General features: G+C 34.4%; 1 long non-coding RNA gene across 7 annotated transcripts in view; it reads left to right on the top strand.

Moving 5' to 3' along the window:
- Window positions 1–23,813, top strand: part of LOC117655539 (uncharacterized) — a 94,309-nt gene that overhangs the window by 12,540 nt on the left and 57,956 nt on the right. For 5 of the 7 annotated variants that reach the window (XR_004588706.2, XR_004588705.2, XR_004588707.2 and 2 more), the window contains 2 exons: window positions 22,283–22,417; window positions 23,149–23,301. This is a non-coding gene — a long non-coding RNA (uncharacterized LOC117655539). Of the gene's footprint in view, window positions 1–5,591; window positions 5,660–22,282; window positions 22,418–23,148; window positions 23,302–23,813 lie in introns of those variants that run through there. The other 2 variants (XR_009623236.2, XR_004588708.2) reach the window with 2 other exon arrangements.

The following is a 23,813-nucleotide window of genomic DNA, read 5'->3' as shown; positions in this document are numbered from 1 at the left end:
CTATGGGGAGTGCATCATCACATTATTAACAACTGAGCTCTTGAATGACTTGGTATTTATACTATGCAATTTCTGATAGTCACATGACAATTTACATATGAGCTAAATATGGGCCACCAAATGAGATGAAGCAACTGCTGCCCTGCCTGAGATGAGAGGTAAGGACACAATAAGAGCTAAAAGTTAGATGTGAAAAAAATCCATTTCCCACAGCATTACGTTCGGAAAGTGGCTGTTTTGATAATCCAGCATAATTCCTAGAATCCCTGGTCAGAGACTTTGAAATAGGAATCAATGACAAACCCCAAGACTGTCCTGAATGCTGGGTGCTGTGGTTTCTATAGCAACAGAAACTGAAGATGTCAGAAAGAATAACAGAGAAACTCACATACTTAACTACTGGATGCTAAATTTATCTTGAAAATACTATGGTCTTATTTTTTATCCATTCAGTTTCCTTTTTTGAAAAGTTATGAGAAAAGTAGTAGGTTGCCCTTGCAGCAACAAGATATGGAAATAATCAAACATCCTGATGCTGTTAATATTGCTCATAAGTGCTTCTATTCCTTGTTGATGCAGAAGATAAGGCCTGCCTGCCCGCCTGCTTTCCTTCCTTCCTCTTTAGGAAGAGGGGTTCCTCCCTCTACCTCATCCTTCCCTCCCAATTGTGACAAATAGGAAACATTTTTCTACTGTATGTCCAAAGTATTCAAATTATTCAGACTTTCGAATTGTGCAAGTGGTGGAAATATCCTCTACTCCCTTAGGTTTTTCTCGTCATTTTGATTTTGTCTTTAATCATTTAATTAAAATGAAGAAACAGAAAAAAGGAAAGAAAAGATATTGTGTATATCCATGTCTGTATAAGATAGTGAATGCATGTATAGTTTTACAGTGTTTCAATAAAGCATGGCATATTTGATTATACTTGTTGATATATAGGCTATATCTGTAAATAACTTGCTTAATTTCCATGTAGATACATAATTAAAAAGAACACAACATATTAAAGTATTAAAATATTCAAATTCAAATTAATAAATGAAATATAAATTACAGTAAAAATATTCTTCTTCCCCCCTGAATATAATGATTTTAAGATATTGCAGTAACATGTATTTGAATAAATATTTGAATGAAATGTTATTACATCTCCAACAAACAGCTCACAAAAGTAACAAAAATTGTGTTTCCTTTGTTCAAAGTCTAAAAAGATCCAAAACAGCAGGTTGTCTAAGAGTCCAGGTAGATTGAAATTGATGAGCTTAGTCACCATCTTCTCACTAACCTTCTCTAATTGGGAAGGATCGCTATTTCCTTCTGGTTTGGTACATGTCCTGATGAGAAATCTTGTGTTACCAGTAGCTATGACATTTCCTACCCCTTCTAAACATCAAGGCGGATTCCCCCATGTATGTATTCATAGTGGTTACCCAGCTTCCTTTTCCTAGTGATAGCTCTGCCTGGGAATTGGCAGTTTAGAATATTATGCCCATCCTGAACTATAACACCAAACCAAACCCAAAACAGAATTTATTAGAGAAGTAATTCAGGGGTGGGTTTCACTTACCTTTGCTACCAGTTCACTCGCATGTGCGCAAATCGCATGTGCAGATCATATTTGATGATGTCCGGTGGGTGGAGATTCCCACCGCTGCTGCTACCAGTTCACCGGTTTTGGATACAGTCAATTCTGATTTCATCTAATACTAGCATTGTCTAGCCCAGTTCCTTCAAACTCTTGAAAGATCTAGCACATTGAAAATATAGCCATGTCAGATGTGGGTTTCAGCAGGTTCTGACCAGTTCTGGAGAACCGGTAGCGGAAATTTTGAGTAGTTCGGAGAACCAGTAGTAAAAATTTTGACTGGCCCCGCCCCCATCTATTCTCTGCTTCCCAGGTCCCAGCTGATTGGGAAGAAATGGGGATTTTGCAGTATCCTTCCCCTGCCATGCCCACAGAATCGGTAGTAAAAAAATTTGAAACCCACCACTGAGCCATATCGTTACTTTTTTGCCATTCAGGAGAATTTGAAGAGACAAAATATTTTAATTTTAAAGGAGTTTTTTTTAATTTTAAAGGATTTTAAAGGAGTTACTGAATTTAAGTTGGCCACTCTAGTTCTTTGGAGTATTTAGTAGTAAGCAAAGGAATATGAGCAGCATTTCATCCTGGGCATTATATGACGTAGGATACTGGCCTAAATAAATTTTTGATTTAGCAAGGCTTTTAGGAATACAGACAGTTAATTTATAATTGGTGGGCTCATCTAAGTCATTATTGGCAACGTTGACTAGCAGAAATACCAAGAATTGAATTTATGATTTTCATTGAACAAGACATGCCTGTATTCAATGAGCCATATCTCCTTCCCAATGTTAGTGTGTTTAGACTTATTTATGGTTTTAAAAAGAGATATGAAAGTTTAAAAAGCAGTAAAAGTAGTTTATTATTTTGATAGCAGGAGCTGACTTTTAATTTTCTTTTATATCCTAATATGGTTAGACCAGGTCTGCACAAATATGCCTCCAGGCAGCATACATCCCACCAAAGAGCCTTGTGTGGCTTGCCACTGTTTCTTAAAAAGTAATCAATTTGCTGCTGCTGCCCAGAAAGAAGCTTTGCCAAGTATCCTCAAGCCTCACCATGGCTGCCAGCATCAGTGTTGCCACTGCTCTGCTAGCTGCCAAACAGCTGATCAGTGTGCCTGGTATTCCAAGATTTTTTTTTTAAATTTACCACTATGGCTCTTTCTCTTGTACAGTTGTGGAGGGTAATTTTATGTATGAATATAGTATCGGGGACAAGATGGTATTAGTGGTATACTTGTACAGTCTAATAATCCAGCATGCTTCTACACTCGCTTATCTACTCCAGGCTTGAGAAGAATAACTGGAAATAAATAACATTGGCACAAGTTCAGAAACTATATATACTGATACATTTATATGTATGGATGTTGCTTACTTTGATCACTTTAAGAATTCATACCGTGAAAATTATCTCTATTAGCACATGGGAAGTGTTCTGGTTCTGGCTTTGAAAATGGATTTTATGACTTGACTCAAATTAATTTATATACATAGTAATTATAGAAAATCATTACAGGATGTGCTAGTTTTGAAAAAAATACAAATAATCAATGAACATTTTTTTAAGAAATAGGAGCAAAATGCATAGTGGCCAATATTTGTAAGAAGTATGTGAAAATGATATAGAAGAAAATTTTTGTTTGAAATATATTTACATGTGAAATAGTGAAAAAGCAAGGTGTCACTTCTTGTTGTGGACAATGCTACACAGAAATGTAACTATTTTTCACCCTATCATCATTTTACTATAATCCAATTACACATGAAGATTTTACATGGAAATACTGGTAATATCTTGGCTAGATGAAAAAAAAAACCAAGTGTTTTTTAATGAAAAGGTATAATAGCAATCTTAATATTAGTTTATTAAATATACACTTATAACAATAAATGCAACTGAATTATCTATTTTCAAGGTGTCCTGTAATTATGCTGGGCCTTTCTATTGTACCTTCTGGACATCCTTAATACTCTAATTTATTGGGGAAATGAACAGTTTATCCCTTATAATTTACCCTGATTTCTCTAAACCAGCTTAAGATGTAGAGAAAATGTTTTCCTGTCACAAATGCTGAAATAATATTCAGTTGCTAATACAATGGTAAATAAGAGGCATCATGTTTTTTTTGCTACTCTGGAATGGCATTACTATTAATGTCCACCTGTCTAGCTTACCAACATCCGGATGCTGGATGTCAATCAGCATCCGGATCAGTATTTAGTAATATTGCACATTTGCCTACAGAAGGCACTAGAATCAAACTCTCTCTGGATAGGACTAAAGAAAGATTTCTTTTTAGAAGCCTTGAAACTGCCAGGGCCAATCAGCACGGATAGTATTGGATTAGACAGGTGTCTAGTTTAACTGAATAAAAAGTAGCTTCCATGACGCCTTATTTAGCAAAACTATCAGATACAAGTCTGAGATGCCATTGTGAATGTTAGGCAAAGGGGGAAAGTGGTGAAATGTATGTCATGATGCAAAAAATATTTTTATTTATTTGTTTATCAAATTTATAGGCCACTCATTTTACAAGATTGAATTCTGAAAAACGTATGTATGAATTAGAGAATGCATTCATACATGTATTTAAAAAGAGTTGTGAGAAGGATGTAAGGATTTTCAAACTGAGATCACTGAATATCATAGCCGGTACTAACTGTGCAAGAAAGAAATCAAAGTCCTATTTAGGATTTGGAAGAGTTCGTGATACAATAGGCTTCCAGTTCCCCAAACAAATATTCCAATATGCTAAGGAACGAACTGAGTAAAAAAGTAATTCTACAGTGACGTATTAAGTTATATTCATAATGTATTGTTATTTAGTGCTATTGCTTTAGTAGAATAATTAATAGATAGGATTAGTGTACAGTTTTATTACTATTAATATATTATCTGGAATAGAAGCAAAGGATCATGCCCAGATTTTCACAATCTGAATTTGCATATTCACATGCTAAATTTGAAAAATAGAATAGAATAATTTTAATAATTTATTTTTAAAAATGATTATTTTTTTTATTTTTCCCTATGAAAGAATGCATTAATTATTGCTAATTATTTAAAGTTTTCATTCTTCAGTCACAAAATTATTCAGAAAACTTTAAAAATTAATGAGTCATAGTAATTAATAGTTACAATTCTTAATAATAAAATATTTCTGAAGATAGCACAAGATAAAACTTGAAACTTGTATCACATTACAGTATATTTCAGTATTTATTTATTTATTTTATTTATTTGCCATTCGTCTCATATCCAACATCTTAGGGCGGCTATTTTATATTAGATATTGGGATCATTGAGTAATCTTGTTTAACATTTGTTTGGGATTTATGACTTTCAATATATAATAAGATAAAATATAATTAGTCATTCTGTATTTTGTATGTTATTTGTGGTATTATTGTAACATAAATGGGTTCAGAAGTATATATACAATATTTGCTTGTCAAGATGATTATCTGCCTGCTGGATAAAAGAAAATGGGTAAAATTACTGAAATGCAGACGGACTTTTTATTCTACAATACAGTATTTCCCAAAGGATATGAAACCAGTTTTGGGTGTCTGTTACAGCTGACCTTTGAAAGAATAAATTAGGTTTTTCAAGCCTTCTCTGATGTGTAGCCAAAAGGGAGCTGTCTAGTAACATGCATTTTTAAACATCTGCTAGGAGAATCTAAGATCAAAATGCAAAATCTTTGGCTTAGCGGTCGTCCCTTGAGGAAATGGGAAATCTCTGAAGTTATAAAGCTGAAGCACTTTCAGGAATATAGTATTTTCTACACAGAAAATTGTTTCTCATTGTACCTACTGTCTACTAGAAGTGTAAAATTGATCAAATAGATCATTGCAGTACAAATCTGAAACAAATACATAGGATACAGAGAGGGAGGGAGGGAGGGAGGGAGAGAGAGAGAGAGAGAGAGAGACTAAATTCATTTAATTTTTGTTTCCTTATTGTATAAACCATAAAAGCCTATAGTAACGTGTATGTGGTTTTAATTTTTTTTTTCTTCTGCCTGTTTCAGAAATTAGACTGAGAGATTGAATTTACTTCAAGGTCAGTTTTCCAGCTTTATAAATTTGAATTTGGCTCCTCTAACCAAATATTTTAGTGGCTCAAAATTTTTATTAAAGTAATATTAATCTATTGGAAACATGCTATGTTATTAATACCTACTAGTAAATTTACTAGTATTTACTACCTACTGTAGTAAACCTACTATCTGGAACGAGCTCCCCCCCGGAGATACGGAGGATCCCGGATCTGCGCACCTTCCACCGCGCTCTAAAGACCTTTTTATTTCACCAGGCAGGCCTGGCCTAACTTTTCCCCTCTTTTTAAACAGTTTTAATATTTTAATATTTTTAATCCTCAAAGTTTAAATTTGTTTTAAATTGATTGGGGTTTTAATCTGTCTGGGCCAAACTATTTAATTCGATTTTATTTCTGCTTTTTAAATTTTGTATGTATGTATTTTATTGTTGGCTGTTCACCGCCCTGAGTCCTTCAGGAGTAGGGCGGTATACAAATCAAATAAAAGTAAAGAAAAGTAAAAGTATGTTATTAATAGCCCTTAAGGCAATTATCAATACATATCTGACGATCTTTCAGTGGCTAAATTCACACAATAAATTAAACCATAGTTTGGTTTTGGCATAGCAAGCCATGTGAAACTAGCAGATTGATTTGAAAACAACTAATGTATCTTAATGTGTCTCAACTCAGATAATAACGACTTATTTTTCAAATGACATATAGAAAACTAGAGCTAAGTACATTGTGTGACCAAGAGATTAAACCAAAGATTTATTTCTTATAGCAGGCATTTCCAATCTTTTAGAACAACTGTATACATATCCATTCCATTGTTACCATGGGGTAAAGCTATTTTTGCAAACCATAGAAAGGGTATAAATTAAAATTATGACATTGAGATATTAGATTAGAAAAAGAGAAAATATAAATCAAGTGTCACAGTTCCAAACCAAGCCAGCAAAAGAAGACGCCACACTGTGAATAGAACAGGTCTCTTTACTGGAATCTCAGCTTGGCACGTGGCGAACAATAGAGTCAAAGGGTTTTTTAGCCAGCATTACTGGCTTCTGCTAGCCAGCTGGCTATACTGACTCAGCAAACTCCGCCCTCTGTTCCTGGCTGGCTCCAGCAAGTACTTTTGCTGCACCCTAGGTGCTCCCTGGCCGGCTCCAGCAAGTACTTTTTTGGCCTGGCTCCAGCAAGCACTCTTCAAGCCCGGTTGCTCTCTGGCTGGCTCCAACAAGTACTCTGCAGACCTGGCTGGCTTTTGAATCAACTGCAGCTGGCTTGCCTTCCTGGCTCCTCTTCATCTGTGGCCCCATGCATTCCCCTTCCCCGGAGTGTGGCAACTCCGAAATGGTTCATTGTGGCCACTTTGAATGGTGCACTGTCTCGGACGTTGACATCAGGTTTATACCAACATAATTCACTATGTAGGTAGTCCTTGACTTACAACATCCTAACAGATGCCATATAATTTTTTATTCAGGTATATTATTTTGTATGGTTTCACAGCCAGACAATATGTCTGTATTTTTATTTATTTTATTTCATTCGTTAATTCATACACTTTTTTTTTAGTCTCCTAATATAACAGGTCATAATTTTCTGTATATCTTGCTAATTATCATACAGGCCTATGCTATTAGTCTAGACTGTCCATTATGGCTTTGGACAATTGTCACATTTTTTTTTAGTAAAACAGGGAAGATGTATGCTAGATAACCTATCTTAATCATATAAGCAGTAATCCTTGTGAGTGAGAAATTTAGTTTTACCCCAAGCAAGCTTATTTCTAGAATCTCTAATGCTGATACCAAGATACTTTTGCTTTCATACCCACAACATGGATTAGATTAAGTTGTTATGCCCAACATGGGTTTGGGAGTTTCATTTTCTTCTGTCTCCATTGATGCCTCTCCATAAATAATCAGACTTCTGCCTTACTAGGGACTATCAGTTTTCTCTCTCTAGGAAACCTGATTACAGAGGGGCTGAAGATCTTTTGTCCATTAACTGGAACCATTGGTTTACGCCTCTCTGGATTTATCATTCAGGCTGGCTTGATCCCACAGTTTTTGGTTAAATTTAATTGATTTTAATTGGGTTGTTTTAAATTGTGGCCAAAAATATTTAATTATTTTTAAACTGTTTTTAAATTTTGTATGTTCTGTTTTATTCTGGCTGTTCACCGCCCTGAGTCCTGCTGGAGAAGGGCGGTATACAAATTAAAACAAACAAACAAACAAATAAATAAATCATTGCCATTGCCCGTGTCTCCTGTCCCTTTGTTACTGCCTTTTATTCACAGACATGCCAGTTCATTTCATCATTTTTATGATCATGCCAGTTTGTCACGAAAGTGACTGCCTGCGAAGGGTCTTGGATTGGGGCTGAAAGGTGAAAGCAGAAGCAGTATGCTCCATACATATTTGGGTAGACCAGGTTGCCCTGATAGACTGGTCTCACTGGAAAAAAACACTTGATCATGCCACATATTCATTAAATTATACTTCATGTGCTTTGGTGCTTGAATTATTTGCATGTGGCTTAAGAATCTTAGTTTGTTTTCTAAAGATCATTTGATGGTACAGAATGATCAGTGTTCCTTTTATTTGAAACTTAGGGAAGTGGCTACAAAATATATCCTAATGTGAGGGTGGACGAAAGGGAAAAGGATGAGAAAGAAGGAGCAGGCAAGTGAAAAGAACTTTAAGTTCTTCCTGATCTATTGAAGTTGCAAATTGTTAATTTTTCAGGATTTATTCCAAAACACTGGTGATCTATCAGTTTGTCAGAGGCAGGAGTGGGTGAAGACCCCAGGAGGTTAATGCTCATTTCATTTCTCTCTCCTATAAAAAGGGAAAGCATCTCCCTTAAAAAAAAACTCAGAATGCAATACCACCCCTTATATCTTGCCTCATCCTTGTGACGGTTCTTCATCATATTTCTCCAAATGGGAAGTTTGGAAGCTGTAATGCCTTGTTGAATTCTTCAATTTCTATGAGCATATGTTTCTACTGACTTCCTCCTTTTTCTGCTAAGAGTTTGCAGTCAACTATCATCTTTCTAGTTAGTGCTGTTTCAACATCCTGTAAAAATTGAAAAGAAAAGGGAGGGTTGAAGGTGGGAGCAGAAGGATGGAAAAACAGTTCTTTTGATCTCTAGAAATTATTCTTAAACAAAACAAAGGTTCAAGTTTAATATGGATTCTTGGGACAAAGCAAAGCTTTGTTGCATATTGCTCTCTGAAATATGATGCAGCCTGAAATACAGAAATACAACCTGAAATAATATATTCATTCACAGCATATACCTGTTCAGAACTTTAGGGCTGCGCTCACAACTAAAAGATCTTTCTCTATTGTGGCACCCTGGCTTGGAATTATCCTTTTTCAGAGGCTAGATTGGAACTGACATTGGCTCTCTTTGATACCAATGAGGAAACACTTGACTTTTTCTGTGCACATTTAAAACACGTTTGTAGGCAGATGATGACTTTGTTCCTTAAATGGATTATATTTTTCTGTTGTTATAGTGATTTTTAAATTATTAGTTATTTCATTTAACTTTACCACTTTGTTTATGTTGTAGACTATAACCCTACTATTATATCTTTGATGTGGTAGCTAATTTATGAATTGTTTTAATTAATAAATTATAATGCATGCAAATCACTCCGGCAGGACAATTAATAATTGTTTCAAACAATTAAATTTTACTCAAATATGTAAGTAGTGACTTCTGTATGGGAAGGTTTTAATGTCTTCCATTGTCTTTCCAATGTTATTGCAATTTTTACTCCTAAATGCTGATAATTTTCGATAATCATATTAACTACTCGGGCTAATTGGGAAAGCCAAATCTGATTTGTGCCCCATATTTAATGCCATATCACTGCTATTGCACTGAAGTACAGTATATCATTCTATCAGAACAATAGAGTGAGCTTGATATTATGACAAGTTATAGAATTGAGCTGTAAAGTTTCATCGTATTGATTATGTATGTTGAAAATTGAGTTTCTCTCTGTTAATGACTTTTGCAGCATGGGATAACACAAATTATTTAACATAAACTATTTTATGTTCAATAAATATATAAAACCTGGCAATGGATTCAACATTAAATAGCTCTTCTGACAGATGATTGTATCTTGGGAAGAGATTGCTTGCTATAACTATTTGGATAAAATCCCTTGTGTAGTCCACCATGTACACCATGTGTTGGGAGAGACAGCCATTACTGCAGGAAATGTCAAATATACAACTCTCTGATAAGAGAAAGTTAAAAACAGAGATTACTATAATTGATGTGAAAATACTTAATTTGTAAAGGTAACACAGTTTAATGAAAGGAAAATAAAATGTAAAAGAAAAATATTTCAGCATCCGTGAATAGATTTCATTTTAGATTTCATTTTAGAGCTTAACTTTCTCCTTTCTGAATTTTAGCTTTATTTGAAATGATATTTTACTGGAGTGTTTGATTGATGGTAGCTTGATTAATCAAATTGGGGTTTACCCTTAGATTCTTAGATGTATCTTAGTTAAATATTCTTCAGATGTACGTTCAACCTGATCCTTCAGATCTTCCAATAGTACACCAATGCTGCTATAATTAAGTCTATCTATACTACTGCTGGTTGTCCCTGTCTTCTCTTCTCTTCTCTTCTCTTCTCTTCTCTTCTCTTCTCTTCTCTTCTCTTCTCTGCTCCTGCTCCTGCTCCTGCTCCTGCTCCTGCTCCTGCTCCTGCTCCTGCTCCTGCTCCTGCTCCTGCTCCTGCTCCTGCTCCTGCTCTCCTCTCCTCTCCTCTCCCTCTCCCTCTCCCTCTCCCTCTCCCTCTCCCTCTCCAGCATTATAGAGTCCTCAAAAAAGCTAGTTCTGTGCAGTGTGCAAAAAACAATAATTTGTGCCTCAAGTGAGAACTCTAGAATTATTTCTTCTTTGATCCATGTCTTTGTTTTCCAGACTACTGATAGTGTACTTAGGAGTCTTTCCCAACACCAGAGTTCAAAAGATTAAAGATTAAAATGTTCAAGTTCTTGTTTCTTCAAAAACTAACTTTTTTTAGAGTCGTCACAAAGAAAATTGTAGTCTACCTGATTCTGAATGGTCTTAACTTTCTTTGTTACTTTATCAAGTGCTAATCCGTGGCATATTTTTCCTTGCTTGTTCTTATTGATAGGCAATCCTAAAAGGCAGAAACTTTCCACTTCATTATCAATTCTAGGGCTCGTTGTACCTGTTGTCATTAGTGTGGTCTTATTTACATTTAATCCTAGGGATATATTTTAACTATGTTCATTAATTTTGCATTATTGGAGTTTCCAAATTATTTACATGTTCAGCTATCAAAATAGTATCATCAGCATAGCACAAGTTAGTCATGTTTCTTTCTCCAACTCCAGCTCCTGGTTATTGGAATTCTACATTTTCTCTCATGGATTTATTTCCATCTTAAAAGCTAATGGTAGGCAGAGAATCTACCCTGCATTTTATATCTCATTCACTAGTTTTGCTTTTGAAAGAGAAGAACATTTAGACAAAATATTCATGGGTGCAGGTTAGTGTTCTTGCAGATGACAAATTGCTATGTATAAATATTGTGTTTCCCCGAAAATAAGACAGGGTCTTATATTAATTTTTGCTCCGAAAGACACATTAGGTCTTATTTTCCAGTTAGGTCTTATTTTCAGAAAAATACAATGCTAAATGCATGCGTCTGGCTGACAAACTTAACTGGGGCTTATTTTTGGGGTAGAGCTTATATTAAGAGCCCTTTATATTATGAGTCATTTATATTATATGAAAAATCACGTGAGGGTTGGGTCTTCTTTTCAGAGAAACACGGTGAGCTTCCTTTCATTATACGTTTTTCCAGTGGGCTGCAATCTCTCTAGCTTTACATGTTTCAGTTAAATCCTAAGAGAAAATATCATAAGGTAGTTCTTTTTGAACTTTATGCTACTTTCATTAATCAAAAGATTCCTAAGAAATATCTCTTTTACCAAAAGAAATATGAATAAATTGTACTAATCATTTAGTTATTTTCTTTCTGACTTCCTATTTACTGGGCTCCCTGATAAAGGGACTGGTAATATCCAATTTGAGACCACAGTGAATATCAGTGAATAGATCTTAAGATACTGAAGTAATATTATTTAGAATAGGAAGAATAACATCTTAATCTTGGAACATTGTCTTAGAATTCTAAACTGTAGTAAACTAATATAATATTAGTTTAACCTTTGAAAAAGTATAACATTGAATACTTTTAGTATTCTGTTAATCTAATTTGTTTTTAACATTGTGATCAAAATATTTTATTATGATTAAATATTAGAAATGGAACTGCATATACAAGTATTTACTTTTCAGTTGATATAATTCTTTATTGGCCAAGTGAGATAGGACACATACGGAATTTGTTTCTGGTGCATAAGCTCTCAGTGTACATACAAGCAACAAGTGATAAATCATGATTATAATCATCATAAAAATATAACACTTAGTGATAGTCATAGGATACTAAACAAGCAATCAATATAAATCATACCAGCAACAAAGTTATAATCATAAGAAGATAAGGAAATAGGTAATAGGAAAAATGAGAAGAATAATAGTAATATAGCCCTTCTACGTAGTTTGACAGTGTTGTGGGAATTAGTTGTTTAGCAGAGTGATGGCATAGGGGAAAAACTGTCCTTGTGTCTAGTTGTTTTGGCATGCAATGCCCTATAGCATCATCTTGAGCGAAGAAGTTGAAATAGTTTATGTCCAGGATGCGAGGGGTCTGTAGATATTTCCACAGCCTTCTTTCTGGATTGTATAGTATACTGGTCAGGCTGGTAACAGTTGTTTTTTCTGCCGTTCTAACTATCTGTTGAAGACTGTGTCTGTCTTATTTGGTTGCAGTGCCAAACCAGACAGTTATAGAGGTGCAAATGACAGACTCAATAATTCCTTTGCAGAACTATATCAGCAGCTCTTTGGGCAGTCTGAGCTTTTTGAGTTGGCGCAGGAAGAACATTCTTTGTTGTGCTTTTTTGATGTTAGCTGTCCATTTTAAGTCTTAAGATATTACAGAATCTAGAAACTCTACTGTTGATACTGATAATGGTGGATTGAATTTTGATTTAATTTTGAAATAATGACTTGAAATATACAGACATTTCATCTATTTCTGCTTCCAATACGCTTGTATGGTTTAAAAAATAAATTTAAAACAAAAACAAAATAATAAAAACCTGTCAGTAATATTTTAATGACTTATACCACCTCATTCTTTTTTTTAAAAAAATTATTAAGCCATTACACATATGAAAAATACTAATACGAATATAAAAATGAAGGAATTAAAAAATAGTGTAGAAAAAAATAATTGAAAAGAATTAGAAAAAAAAGAAAAAAAGAAAAATAGCAAATATACAAGTAGTCCTCAATTTATAACAATTCATTTAATGAGCAATTCGAAGTTACAACAGAACTGAAAAATATGACTTATAATAGTTTTTCACACTTATAACCATTGCAACATCCCTATGGTCATGTGATCAAACTGCAGATGCTGCATATGCTTGACAACTAGCATATATTTATGACAGTTGCAGTGTCCAGGGTCGGGGATCATGTCGACCTTCTGAAAAGCAAAATCAATGCGGAAGCTTAACAATTGTGTTACTAAGTTAACAACTGCAGTGATTAACTTAACAACTGTGACAAGAAAGGCCTTAAAATGGGGCAAAACTCATTAAATAAGTGTCTTGCTTTTGGGCTCAATTGCCATAAATTGAGACTACCTGTATGCACACACGCACACACACACACACACACACACACAAACACAAACACACACATATACAACATGTGTCTGTGTGTATGAATATGTATATATAAGTTCCTCCTTCAACTTACTACATTCTCTTAAACTATAATATATGATCTCTCTCCATCCCATATCCTCTATCTATAAACAAATCTCTAAAACCTTGTCATTTAGTAAAGTCCATTAAGTATTACCAGAAATAACAACAATCTATTTTATCTTTGAACAAATAAACTAATTCTATATTCCTTTTAGCAACCTTGGTCTTTAATTTCTTCAAATAATATCCGAGAACTTGATTTGTTTTCCTTACTTCTTTTCCCTATCTCATCAAATCTTTTAAAACTTTTCCAGGCCTCTTTTGTAAATCTAATATATAAAAGTTATTCAACTTACTTTTCTGGTTTGTTATTTATATGTCCCTTTTAATTATTAAGATGTCAGCCAGGTTTATTTGTATGTCCAATATATTGTCTTTTTCCAGATCATTTTGTAGCCTATTATTTTAAATTCCACATTGAAATCAATTTCAGTCTTGTCAGAACAACCTGTTCTTCTAACATAACATCATTTACACACAATCTCTCTATGATGGCAGACATTTTTGAAATTAACTTTTTAGTTCATTATCCATTGAGTTCTACTTAGCTGAACAGCAAGTCAAAAAGGGAACAAAGAGACCAGAACTCCTCCTCAGCAGCAATCAACACCCAGAGATTAATATCAAGATTAGCATTAGACCAAGAATCAAGCAGCAAACAATATACCAATCAAGGAACTGCCAAATAAGCTAATAAAAAACAGTCCAACCAAAGAACCAGCAAGATCTTTCCCACCAATACTGATAGGGCAAGCCATTGGAATATGAAATGACAGCAAATCCTATTCCCTACTAACACTGATGATGTTACCTAATTTACCTAATGAAATTGTGCAAGAAAACAGCCAAGCTCAGAGGCCTTTCATCCCTAAGCTACAAATATTCTCCTCTATCAAAACTTTATGTCCATATTAGGGTGAAATTTTGAGCAGTTCAGAGAACCGGTAGCAGAAATTTTCAGTACTTCGGAGAATCGGCAAATACTACGTCTGGCTGGCCCCAGAGTGGGATGGGAATGGAGATTTTGCAGTATCCTTCCCCCAGGCATGGGGATTTTGCAGTATCCTTCCCCTGGAGTGGGGTGGGAATGGAGGTTTTGCAGTATCCGTCCCCTGCCATGCCCACCAAGCCATGCCACACCCACCAAGCCATGCCACACCCACCAAGCCACGCCCAGAGAACTGGTAGTAAAAAAATTTGGATTTCATCACTGGTCCATATGAGATACATTACAACTGTGAGATTAGATGGAATCCATTCTCCCAACTACTCAACTAACCAGCTGACCACCAAAACCTTGTTCCTGCAGCTATCTGAAGTGCATGTGGGCAATATCACATATGCTCTTTCTCTGGAGAAATTTTGCTAGCCAGGATCTAACTTTTGGCCTTTTAAATACAAAAATTTGTAAATATTTGAAATGAAATAAATAAACATTAGTAAGTGATATTTCATTTTCTTACTTCTTATGTTTTATAAATATGTCAGGTTTGCTGTCTTAAGGTTTTTTTAAAAAAACCCAGCTAACGTATGTATGTACTCGTGTGCATTTTAGTTTGCAATTTCATCTAATTTTGCAAATAATTTCCATAACAAATTGTATTTCTTGTAATATTTTCCTATATATTCAGTTTGGATATATTTACCTAATATATATTTTGTTATTGCTTGCAAACTAAACTGTGAAATTCAAGGAATGGTAATCATAATTACAAAATACCAGTTTGTGTATTATTGTGAAACAAATATAAAGTAAATGCATTTTTGGCACTTATATTATAGCATAGTATTCTATTTTAACCCCTTTCCCATTTAATGACTCTTCATAGCATCCTTAAGTATAGTTTGATTACTCTGTAGAAGAGAAAGCCAGCACAATCAGCTTCCCACAAAATAGATGACCTTCAATTGTGCCACAGGGATGCTAGAAATGATCACATCCTGTTTATGCTGATTAAAATGAACTTCAGCCAAACAATTGATAGAGCAGGTGGCTGCAGTGTAGAATGCCCTCCTGACAAGATCCCAGGTTGCTAACTGGTAAGAGGTAGTGTAACCTCACATTAGAGATACTATACTAGTGTCCTTGTTGCTTGTAGTTGAACAGTGTCAGATCTATAATCAATAGAAAAGAAGATGCAAACAGAAATCTGAACATCTTGTTCACAAATATAGTGATGTAAATAAGCAACAATAGCTTGTCCTTATCTGCATCTAGGTTCTGTTCATGAATAGCCATAGCCTAATTGTTTAGATTGATTGTTGGTTTATCTAATTCTGTGTTTCTGATTCTGTCCTTCAGAGATCAATTGGCTGATAAGCATTTGGTAAAAACTGAATTTTGATGGGCACTTTTGCATCCTGACAAATTGCAAGGGAAATACCAACTTGCATTCTCCTATAGGTTGCACTGCTGGTATGATAAAAGAGCATCATAAACGAAAGCTGCTTGTTGGTATGCAGTAAATAGATAGGAGCTTCTGTTTCAGAATATAGTGAAAAAATAAAAGTAGCTATATCACTCCTAAATATTATTTATCATAATTATTGGGAATCTTTTTTTTTACAACAATATTTTTAATCTTTTTATAAGTTGCTCAGAATTGCTTGGAAACTTGTAGGGCCTTAAAAACTGAAGCAAATGTATTAAAATAAAAAGGGTGGGGGTTTTGTATAGTTATTTTGTATCTTGGCTTAATTTATACACTACCAAGAATATTTGGAGTGAGATGGTTAACTTATAAAAATGAATATTGTAATTATTGTGAACATTTCAGTAGAGGATCCCTTTCCTCTTTGAATTCCTTTAAACACCTCACGTCACACACACACCCTCCCTGAAGACTGGAGGGTTCTTGCTTGCAGAGTTAAATTTTTGTCTACTCTGTGACTGGTTTAGCACCATTGCACATGTTTTAACAATTTTCTTTTAGATTCCATGTTTATAAAAATATTGTAAAATACAAGTAAATATTGTATGAATGATTTCATGAATTTGTAGACTGAATCTACAGGAACAAGATGTAGTGAATGAATTTGGGGTGAAAATTAGATTTAGTATGATCAGAAACAAGCATCCTCAGACCAGAATGGTTCACTACAGTAACAAAGGACAGGCATCACCTGCCATTCCCATCCAAAAGTAAGAAGTCTCAGCTTCTTAGGTATCTCAGGTAGGAAAAAAGTTCAAGAATTGAACTATTCTTTCATTAATATAGCTTGTATTTCACTTTTGACAATTGATGGATTTCCTCTTAAATGATTGTTTTCAATTCTTGCAATAAAACACAACTTCTAAATGCATTTGTCCTTAAATCACTGGTTAATTTTTAATTATTGACTAAATTCCAGATACGTAGAATTAAAGCATACTGATTTACCAATTAAAAATTTTTGTGTTCTGCTAAGATGTTGAAAAATGATTGCCAACTTTACCAGGGATCATATGAGCCAGAGCTTATAGGAAACCTGGAAACTGGTGTAAAAATATATATGAAAAGATGGATTATAGATAAATGAAAATAGAAAAGGTGATGAGAAACTCCAAATTCAGATGGAGAAAGATGTGGATAATAACACCAAGAAAAATATATTTAAATTAAAAGTTGAAATGTAATAATAGAAATTAAGATTTCAATAGAATAGAGAACAAAGTCTTAGAAATATTATTTTTATTTTTATTTATTTATTTTTATATGCCACCCTTCTCCGGAGACTCAGGGAGGCTTACAATGCGTTAAGCAATAGCCTTCATACTTTTGTATATTTTATACAAAGTCAGCTTATTGCCCACACAAACGGGTCCCCATTTTACCCACCTTAGAAAGGATGGAAGGCTGAGTCGACCTTGAGCCTGTTGAGAATTGAACTCGCAGTAATTGCAGGCAGCTGGATGTTAAATGCTGCCTTAGTAGGAGGCATTAGCCTCCTACGCCACTCAGGCTCCTTAATATAAGCGTAGTAAGGTTTAAAAGTGATTCAAATAAAATCACATTCTTTTAGTCAATAAGTGTTAAGTATATCTTCTATATATTTATATAATAAAGCATTTTTGTCATAAAAGCCAAATGTATCAGACCTGATTGCTACTATGCCACAGAAAGGACCAATGATTCATGATTTTCAAGTAAAGGGATAGAAGAGTTTTGTATTAATCTGTTACTGAAATCATTTATTTACTTACTTACTTACTTATTCATTTTCTATGCTTCCTCTCTCAGAGGTGAGAAAATCCCAATCCCATTGATTTCAATGGAGTTTGCTGCTAACTGTATTTGTACTCTTTTTGCTATCGACTGAAGCTCTCTATAGAGACAAACAGCAGCTAATATTTGCTATATTTTTACTGAACTATTTATGTTGTTTATCTTCTAGGTTGTTGTCAAATGTCACAAAATGTTTCGAATTCTTCTTATTTTTTTTCTTTTTCTTTTGTCTGTATATATGCTGAGCAAATTTGTCCCTGGGAGGACTATGTTTGACTATTTAGAAATTATGAACATGATACCTAAATGTTACTTACTGCTGTTTCACAGTCCTGGTTGCACGAGCAGTTACACTTCCCAGTAGTCTAGTTAACAAACAACAACCTGAAATAAGGTATATTTACATAACCCAGGAGAAGTCCAAAGCAGAATCTAGATTTTGTACATTATACGGATTCTTTCGTTTCTTCCAGATGAAGCTGTTTATTCGATAGTTATTTTTATTTGATTGATCCCCCCTCTGCTTTTTTTTTTTTTTTTTGGCCGTGTAAATCAAATCAGACAAGATTTCTTAGAAATATCTTTTAGTCAGGAAGACTTGCAATTATATTGCATTGGGTACAATGCAACCACTTTTGAATTCAGTGCTGCACATTTTTTTACTTTCGTTGTTTTTATTTTCCAGATTTTGTTTTTGTTGTTCAGGAAGGGTCTGAGGAGAGTTCAGTTCATTTTAGGTGAGGTAAAGTTTTTCAGAAATCTTTTTAAAAGAAAGCTGTGGTAAACATTTAGGCAGTCTTGATGCACACATTTATTTTAAAAAGAAACAGGGAATTATAATGTTGATATTCAGTATTTTGGTTGTCAATCCAAGTTCTTGAAGGTACAAAAAGTGGGTTTGCAGGCAACCCAAGATAGGTTGTTGTTGTCTGTCCCTGATTTAATCTATAGTGCAGATTAAGAGCACTGGTGAGTAAGTGCTTTTGTTTTTACCCAGTATTTTATACTCTTAGGGGTTACTTTGCCATGTAGACATCATGATCTTTAAATTTAGATTTCAATTCTTTTAAAAATATTAATTAAAAATATTTTTATAAAAGAATTTTAAAACAGTGCATCTACTTCTACATTATGCTAAAACAACACCCAAAATCAATAAGGGTTATAGTTTTAAATGCAAAGACCTATTTAATTTTATGGCCTTTGGGTTAGGCTTAGAAAACCTTAGAAGAAAATGTTATAGAATTCAACTATTAGTTTTAAGAGTTAAAACCTTCGTTTTAGATTTTCAGAAGATTTGCTCAGCTTTTCTTTGGATAAACATTTATAATCTAACTTGACAGTGATAAGGGTGAAGATAATTCAAATACAGTAGCTTAAAATAAACTTGGAAGAGAACAAATGTGTACTTGATTAAAAGTCATCAACCATATGTTAAAATCATCCAGGAAATAATAAACTTTTCAGTATGAGTTTAATTGTGTTTGGGAAAATGAGAATTCTTAGGGTGTTCACATTTGTTTACAACATTCTGTTTTAGCTGTCCTGTCTGCTTTCCCTGTGACCTTAAAGCTAATAATAATAATGAAAAATAGGAAAGACAACATGTGGCCAAGTAGGGTCATAACTATTGAGAAACAGACTGCAAGTTTCCCATTAGTTGGAAATCATTTGCAGAAATTAATATCCTTCCAAGGATCATAGACTTGTATATAGGTAATCCTGAAGTTATGACAGTTGGGAATGGAATTTCCGTCACCAAGCAATGCAGTCATAAAGCATAACACAACTAAAATAAACCTTTAAAAAATCTGAGTCTATAAGAAATAACAAGGCAGATGTGGAAACAGGGTTAAGATGGCCCAATAACTGAACTTACAGCTAACTAGTATCTTACAGATTGTAGTGTTGGGATTCCTCACAATCATCCAAATTCTTTAGAATAATTATTAGTTTTTATTATTGTTCTGGGCTGCTTCTTATCAACCTGTATCACAATCCTTTCTTCTATTTGTTTTATTGCCACACCTGCATATTATTATTTATGATCTCAGACCAACAAATACAACTACAAAATAATTTAAAATAAAAGAATTTCCCATGCTATCTGGGGAATTCTGGGAAATGAACACCACAAGTCTTAAAGTTGCCAAGGTTGGACACCCCTGATCTAGATTGATAAGCAGACATGTAAACACACACGCATACCCATATCCACTTTCAATCTTATTAAATTTTATTACAATATGAAATATTTAATTTGATTTAGTTACAAAAATAAGATACTTCTTTTAAAGCGCTGCATTTTAAGGATAATTGACTATATTTGTATATTTTTCTCTTGAATAAATTATTAGAAATCCCAAAAGATGTATTCTTTAACAATTTATCTTTTAAAAAAATTGCTCTTTGGAGAAGAGCATGCTGTTTAATTTAAAGCAAATACAGTATTCCAATAAGTGCATGTTCTCTAGCTCTGATTTCTAGTTTTGCAAGAAGATAAAAAGTGCCATTTGAACTAATATTAAAAAAAGATTTGTAGTGCACACAAGTTGCAGAAATTCAGATTTTTTTAAAACCATGAATAAGCCATAATGACTTAGTGGGCAAATAATGTCTGTTTAAACCAGAAATATACTATGTAATGGCTAACAATAAAAAAGCTAATGCCTTCAAAAGACCTTTAGCAGTCTCTGTTTTCCCCAGTTAAGTGCCCAGCCCTCTACTTTTAGAAATACCAGTTGAAAAATACTGCTATAGTTTAAGAAGTACAAGAAAGCAGATAAAATTGCAGAATTGTTTCAGCTTTTCTGTTTATAGGCTCAGGCTTCTACTTCCTAAGTGCAGCCTCAGTAGACAGATTACAGTAAATCAGAAACAACCCTGCAGGAAGATTAAAACTTTTTATTCAGTTTGGCTATAATAATAAAAACTTCCTATTGCACTTACTTCCTCTTCCTTCTTATACTCCAGTGATTCAAGGAGGTGTCTGCCTGATCTGCTTCTGAATATTATATTGTTTCTCAGGACTTAAAAATGTTTCAGCTCCCTTTGTCCGAGTAACAGCTGTTGCATATTTCTATCAGGATCACCTTCCTTACTCTAGGTAAAAGAATGACAGCTCTGCTACTGGTGGAGGACATGCCATTGGTGGGGTGACCAAAAGGAGATTGCCCTAGTTGGGAAGTCCCATCTTCCCAAGAAACATTGAAATCAGTGAATGAGAGACTGATTTTTTGCTTGACATTCTCTAAATTCAGGTTGCAAACTAATCAAGAATACAAGTGATCACAGTCATTTAGACTTCAGTTTAAAGGACTGCTCTTTAATGCTATATGCAGTGGTGGGATTCAGCCAGTTCACACCACTTCGGAAGAACCGGTTGTTAACTTTTTGAGCAGTTTGGCAAACTGGTTGTTGGAAGAAATCATTAGGGCAGAGAACCGGTTGTTAATTACTTGAATCCCACCACTGACTACATCAGTTATTTAGAAAACATATATCTATATGATGATAATCTCGATGATTATTAATTATTCATTTTATTTATTTGTAAAATTTGCCTCAAGGTAATTCTGAGTGGCTTACAATCATAAAAGATAAAAACTACATTAAAACATAAATAAGTTAGTACGAAAAGTCAAACACTGCAGCGCAATTAAAAGATGGGAAGGCCAAGTGCAGGATAGAGAGGACGTGGGATCTGTGGTTAATAGATCAACCGCTTCCATTGCGATGTGCCTTCATTGGAACCCAAAGCTAACTAGACTGGTAGAGTCTACCAGGTCCTTAGGTCCTTACGGAAGATCAGGAGGGTTGGAGCCAATCTCACTCCAGGAAGCAAGATATTCCAGTGGGCAAGTACAATGGCAGAGAAGGCGCTTCTCCTGGACCCCAGCAGCCAGAATAATCGGACTGACACGGCCTGCAACATGCCTATTCTGCTGAACTGGCATGCATTACAAAGACCTGACTAAGGAGAAGAGATGGTAGTCTTTCCCAACTCTTTTAGAATACTCCATATTGCAGCTAGGCTAAAGTTGGAGGATGGGAAGGTGATATAGATTCCATCTGTCTAGTTTGAAGTTCCATCTGATCTTTTGAAAAATTGTAAATGCTTGTGGGTACTACATTTTGGTGGTTGGGATAGTAAAGAGGATACACCATCTGCTCACTGTATAATAGTGTCTTTTCCTGAGCTACCTGAGGTGGTCTCTGGTATAGCATTGGATTTCCCTGGACTCTTTGTTTTGGGATATTTCTGGGTTCACGTTAGGGATGTTTTCAAAAAGAATCCAAAAACTGCACTTGTATAAAAATTGTGGATAGATAGCTGGCAGATGCAAATATATATAGAAATTTGTGGATAGCTAACTAACAGCTGCAAACTACAGGAATCATGATCCAATCAAAAAAGTAGGAAGGCTTGATACTGATCTCTAAAATCCTAGTCAAGATAGATCCTAACTGCTAGTGTATCTTTCCCACAATAAAACTGCCTGTCTCCTCAGATCAACTGGAGAAATTCTTTTGAAGATGAGGATCTGGAGGTTTGTCTATCCAATATGTGGGAAATGGCTCTTACTGATGCCCTCCATCAGTAGTATACATTCTCTAAGGATTACGCTTGTCCCCACCACAAAGAGGTTGGTGAAAACATTTCATTTGTCAGACTTTTAACTGCTAATTTATTCTATTTTAATGCTTGCTTTTTCCAGATTTTAATTATATTATTTCAAATAAACTTTTATATTTGTATTGTTGAAAGGTTCTTTTATTGCTAAAGGGATAGACTAGTGTAGAAATCAATCAATCAGTGCTTTTGCTCTTTCCATTCAGTGTTTTTTGAGGAAACATGCAGTGCGTGAAGAAAGTATCAGTGGACAAAGTTATAGAGTTCATGGGTGTTGAATTAATTTGGAATAAACTCCTGGCAAGTTAATAGGAAACCAAATATCCTATCATATTAGAGCTGACATTCCAAATTCAGTTGCTGTATTCTGATGGTAAAAGTAAAATGAGAGAATATCTGCTTCTATCGTGCATTAAATCAGTGTGACTACTCCTTATCAACTCTTAACCAGGTTTATTTTGTAGTGCAGGTTTGAGGGGCTACAGATTGTCCTTCGGCTTTTCTGAATGAGGGTCACATCACATGGAAACAAAAACAAATACCATGTTGAATGATTTGTTCAGTGTTTAATATATGAACAGGCTCAATAATTGAACCAACTTTGTGCCAAAAGTTGCCCTTCAATATCCCAAACTTTAATTTTATTATGAAAAAAGTATTTCCCTTTCTCATTTTCAGAATGTATTTTTAGAATGTCTTTGAGATGTAGTACTGATAGGAAAGGATGCTTTTGCATTTGTTAAGGACTCTCCATGACTCTTCAGCCTGCCTGTTTTCAAAAGGAATACGATTTTTCGCTTCACTTGGAATTTGAGGCTCCATGAAAGAAAGGCTTCAGTCAGTTGAGGAGAAAAGTTAGGACACTCACATATATTCTGCAGTGACTTCCTAAAGAAGGTAAGTGACAGAATTCCAGAACACCCATCTTTTTCCATCAAATTTATCACTTGCCAAGATACGATCTGTAGAATGTTTCTAAAGACAAAGCCCTCTTTAATTTTCTAAAGACCTAGCCCTCTTTAATTTTCTGCAGTAAAAGCAAGACTTCAGGAACTTGAAAGATTATTTGATACTGTTTCCACCTCTACAGTTTATAATGTACACTTTCCACCTCTATTTTTTTTCTACACTGCATTAATTCCTTTTCATATTGTTGATATAGTAGGATGTTTTCAGTTTTTATTTTAAAATAAAATTAACATTTATTTTAATGTAGAGTCCTAAAGTTTTTGTCTTCAGTTTAGCTGTGCTCCAATATTGCTAGAAAATACGTATTTTAAAAGAAAACAGTTTTGTTGAATGGAATATGTACCTTGAGAAAAAGGCTGAAAGGAGCTTTGTCCTGTAGCACTTGTCTAAAATGCTTTAATGTGATACAAAAATGCTTTATGGAGGTAAATCACACCATG

Source organism: Pantherophis guttatus, chromosome 7 (assembly GCF_059756535.1).
Source record: "Pantherophis guttatus breed Tessera chromosome 7, ASM5975653v1, whole genome shotgun sequence".
In the NCBI taxonomy this organism is placed as follows: Eukaryota; Metazoa; Chordata; class Lepidosauria; order Squamata; family Colubridae; genus Pantherophis; species Pantherophis guttatus.
This window is presented reverse-complemented; position numbering and strand designations above follow the sequence as displayed.